This window comes from Ailuropoda melanoleuca, chromosome 7, assembly GCF_002007445.2.
Source record: "Ailuropoda melanoleuca isolate Jingjing chromosome 7, ASM200744v2, whole genome shotgun sequence".
In the NCBI taxonomy this organism is placed as follows: domain Eukaryota; kingdom Metazoa; phylum Chordata; class Mammalia; order Carnivora; family Ursidae; genus Ailuropoda; species Ailuropoda melanoleuca.
In genome coordinates this window covers 41,774,204-41,778,918 of record NC_048224.1, presented here as the reverse complement: position 1 = coordinate 41,778,918, position 4,715 = coordinate 41,774,204, and the positions used below count along the sequence as shown (strand labels likewise).

General features: G+C 45.0%; 1 long non-coding RNA gene across 1 annotated transcript in view; it reads right to left on the bottom strand.

The window, feature by feature from the left end:
* Window positions 1-4,462, bottom strand: part of LOC117803012 — a 39,506-nt gene extending 35,044 nt beyond the window's left edge. Inside the window, exon 1 of the long non-coding RNA XR_004626548.1 lies at window positions 4,239-4,462. This is a non-coding gene — a long non-coding RNA (uncharacterized LOC117803012). The remainder of the gene's footprint in view (window positions 1-4,238) is intronic.
* Window positions 4,463-4,715: the final 253 nt, after the last annotated feature.

Genomic DNA, 4,715 nt, shown 5'->3' with positions numbered 1-4,715 from the left:
GGAATCCGGGGATGTACTGTATGGTGACTAACATAATATAATAAAAAATCATTTTAAAAAATTTAAAAAAATAAAAAATAAAAAGCCTCATTACTCTGAAACCAATATAACCACATACGTTAGTTATACTTCAATCAAATCAATCAGCCTCATTTTATGTTTTATATTGCCAAAAACTATGCTATGTTTATATTACTTTTATCAATTGAATAGTACCTATAACTATAATGTTAATTCAAAGAAAAATTTTAGTAGAGTCTTATAGCCACGTGAAATTAAAAGTAAAATTTCTATTTCTATACATACTGCTGTGGCTGAGAGGTAGCCTAAAGTGATCAACAAAAGAAGTTCAAGCAGAAAAAAATATGCCAGGAAAAATCTGTAAAGGAAGTGGAACAAGAAAAAAAGGAAGATAGAAGATTTCCAACTGGTTAAGAGCTTGCCTATTTATTTTTCAGATGGAGGATAGTGGCTATCATATCACAGTGGTTTTTTTGTTCCATTTTTTTAAGGTGATACAATAGTTTTATTGTGTTGTGTCAATATAAAAATGGGCCAGAAATTGTCTCCTTCACATCCACAGACACCTGTGACTAAAAAATAAGTAAATAAAAAATTTCAGGGGCAATCTAAAAATGTATATGGTGGTAAGTTTTCAAAATTCTTTTAAGGGATGTGTGAACAAAAATGTTTGAAGACCCTAGGCCTGCCCAATACACACTTTTTCTTCTTTCTTTTATTCCTTAAGCCAGATCTGCAGGCCATGTGCCGAGCTGAAAATCCACCTTCCGGTTCTCTTTGCACATACATTTGGCCAAGGGACTAACTACTAAGGACATGCTCACTTTCGCCACTCCTCCCTTCCACATGGGGTGCGAACACATGGCTGGAGCTCCAGCAGCCACTTTGGACCTTGCGCAGAGAATAGCAGTGCCAAAGGACAAGGATGACTTAATCACCCCTCCACGCCAACCCCCAAATGCTACCCCTCCAGGATTCTTTCAGGTAGAGAAAAATAAGCCCGTACATGTTTAAGTTCCCGTTATTTGGGGTTTTCTGTTACACACGGCCAAATCTAATCCTGACTGGTAGCGTGGCTACAGCATGCTTCGTATAAGCAATCAACTGTTGAACATGTAGGTTTTCTCCAGATTTTGCTACTTATTATAACCGATACAGTGATCCCTGTTAGATGTTCCTTCAAACACATTCATAGCTATTTTTCTAGGAGACGGTCTAGGAACTTAATTCTGGGTGAAGAATGTTTTCATACATAGTGCAAATTTTTTCCCACGCAAAGGTTAATTTACACTCACATCAGTAGCATTCGAGACTTCAGAATTCCACACGCCTTGTCACCAGGGGGGTGTCTTCTTCTGAAATATTGCGATTTGATAGAAAGCAGGAAAAAAGGCTCATTTGTACATTTGGTACTAAAAAAGTCAACATTTTTTCCTGTTTATCTGCCATTGGCTACTCTGTAGTTTCATTATTTTTAAAAATTAAGGAAAGGAGCCACGGGCGCTTCTGCTCCAGATCGAGGAACGGTTGGAGAATTAGAGGCGAGGCTATGTATGGACCCCTCCCCCCCATTCACTGAAAGCTCCGCGGCAGCGGTGAGGTTGTCTGTCTCAATGTTTGTGCAGCGCCCGGCACACAGCAGGTGCTCACTAAATAATGGTTGCATGTATGAAAGCCAGTCTCTTATGATATGACTTGGAGCTAGCAACTTCCTGCTCTGGCCTCCGTTTCTGGTTTATAAACTAACAGGATTAGATGAGTCTACGCCATGGTCTCTTCCAAGTTCAAGGACTTCTTATCTGGAGAGAACCAAACCAACTAGCACCCACAGAGTGTCAGGTGGGAAGGACTCCCTTCCTTCAGGGCTAAACCTACTGCCCGAGGCACAAGAAGATAAACAGAAAATGAGAATTTAACATTCCTTTTTGTTCCACTTTAAAAGTGTGACAAAGGCAGTAAGAAACATCCAGAAAGTCCCTCTTCTCCTGAAATCGCCCTCTGAAGACCAGTGATAAACCCTAGCTCCAGCCCAATGCCTGTTGGAGTCCAGACACTGAGGCCAGAAGAGCCTGGGTTTAATCGAGCAAAAATCTGTAAATGAGGGATGGTGATAGGGATCCCGCAGGATCAATTGAGATAAGGTGCCTGACTAGCACGTAGGAAGGGCTCGGTCACCAGTTAGTAGTTCCCGTGGGGACCCAGTCCCCAAGCCTCGTAACTGTCAGGCAGCTACAGCCCTGGTTTTTTCCTAGAAAAGCCCCCACAGTGGGATTGGTCACGGTTTCTGGCTACGTAATTTCAGACTCTCGCTCTCTGGCCCTCCTGGAGATTCTGAGAGTTTCCTGATCCCCTTTCAAAAATTCCTTTGCCACTTGGATGAGCCCAGGTAGATTCTGCTATCTGCAGGACCGGGACGGGATAGCTCCCATCAGCCACCGCATTTGACAGATTTTTTTGGTCTAAATCCCACAGGCAGAGCTTCGCTGGAGGGAAGTTTTAGTCTATCCTTGCAGCTCAGTTCCTGCACTTGACTCTCCCTACTAAATTCAAATTTTGCCCCAGTCTTAATGTGTGCATTGTCTTCGGGGCTCAACAGAACCGTCTCAGAAACAGAGGCGGCCTCTTGAAGTCCAGTGGGAAATGGCCAAAGGAGTGAGGGAGAATGAGGAGGAAAAGTCTGCGTTCACCCCTGGAAACCCACGTGGGCCAAGCAGGACTCTGGGCCCCGTAATGTGGGAAGGTAGCATCTGGTCCAGGCAACTGATGTGAGATCAAAATGACAATAGATCTGAAGACCCCTTGTCAACCCTAGACCTAAGGGACCGCTTCAGCAGTGTCTTTTTTCATCTACCTCCCCTGGAAAGCAGGAGCTGGGTCTCGTTCTTTCCTCTTCCAGGACGCTTACCATAGTGAGCCGGTCTCTCCGCCCAGGGGCGTCTTCAAAACACGGGCCAGAGCGCCCTCTTGTGGACTTAAGTGGAAAGGGCATGGTTTTCAAATGGGTTAGAAAGCTACGAAGACCAAACTCAGAATTCTGGAATTCCAGAAGTGGAAGGGAGTTTTGAGATCATTTAGTCTCACTTCCTTGCTTACAGTTCAGACGATGACAAAAGGCTTAGGAGGGAGAGTGACTTGCCTGAGGTCATACCGAGAATGAAGTCAGAGCCGGGGCCAGACCCCAGCCCCCAGTGCCCATCCAGGGCCAAGGTCATGGTCTGCGACATGAAGCACTGAAGCCCTTCCTCACTGCTCGGTGTCCATGTGTCCCTGGACCCTTGGCACAGCTCAGCCATGCCGTCAGGGGACTGGGGCATTTCCCCTCCCCGTTACACTGTCAAAAATTACATTACTTCTATTTAAAACCTACCATGTTAATGTTCTAATTTTGATACAAACAAACCTAGTTGTAACTATGGCAACTTCTTAGCACCTTAAGAAGAAAATATTCTCAGGCATGACTGGATAATTCAAAAAGAGAAGAACAGAAGGACGGATTTTTCCATGAACTAGAGCCGTCCGTTATTTGAGACACCAGTCTCTCCCATGGGTGGTTGTCTCTGAAGGTGTATCACAGTCCAGAGGAATTCAAAGCAAATCGCCTTCACATGGACACAGCTACCAACCTGAGCATGACTTAGACCCACATTTGAATGGTGTCCTGGTAGCCAACTGAATAAACGCCAAAGGAAATTTCTAGAAGCCTTTGCGTTAGCCCCTGAATCTTTTTAGAACCTGGAAAGGCCATGGGGGAAGACCTCATCCAAGGTAAGTCTCAAATAAACCACCTGGCTCAGTCCCCAGAAACAGCAGGTGGAATCTGGAAGGAATCATTCTCCCCCCCCCCCCCGCACACACACACACACCAGCTCCCAGCAGGTCACTGCCGGCCTTATAGGGTCACTGAGAGGGTTTAGTGGGCTTTACCCCAGGATCAGAAACACCACAAATGTGCAGCCTATTAGACCCCCAAGAAGGAAGAGCATGAATATTTCTTTTATTCCTTGACAGGATCCTGAAGCTTGTCTTGATTCACTCCTCTGTTTCTTTATTATTATTACTCAACAATAACAATGTCTGATATTGAGTGTTCACAGTACCACTATTCCAAGAGGTTTGCATGGCTTACCTTAATCCCCACCAGAACTCGATAAAGAAGGCAAAATTATCCCCATTTTACAGATGGAAAAGCGGAGCCTCAGAGAGGGGAAGTCACTTACCCAAGATCAAACAGTCCATAAGTGGAAGAGTGAGAATTTGAAGCCGAGACCACCCGACTTCAGAGTCCTTACTCAGTCCCACGCTGAAGATGATCTGGGCAGATGTATACCAACTTGGTCAACACCCTAAATCCCAGTAGGGAGTAGGACGTTGGTCAGGGGATGGAAGGTCACAATCACAAAAGGTTCTGTTTGCCTCCCCAAGGCATCTCTAGATTGGCTGTTTATGCTCATTCTAAGCATGTTTGCCCTCACTCTGCCTCCTTCTAGCAACACAGGTGCATACGTGCAATCAAAGGCAAGAGAGGAAGTGACACCACCTTGGGGGCACATTTGGCGTTTCCTCCTTCTGAAGGCAATACGATGTTTTCAGAAAGAATGAAGGCTTTGGGGTAAGACAGACCTGGATTGGAAACCCCACTCTGCTGTCTCGGCTGCCTGTTTGTCCTTGGGGATTTATTCACTCCGGATCTCATT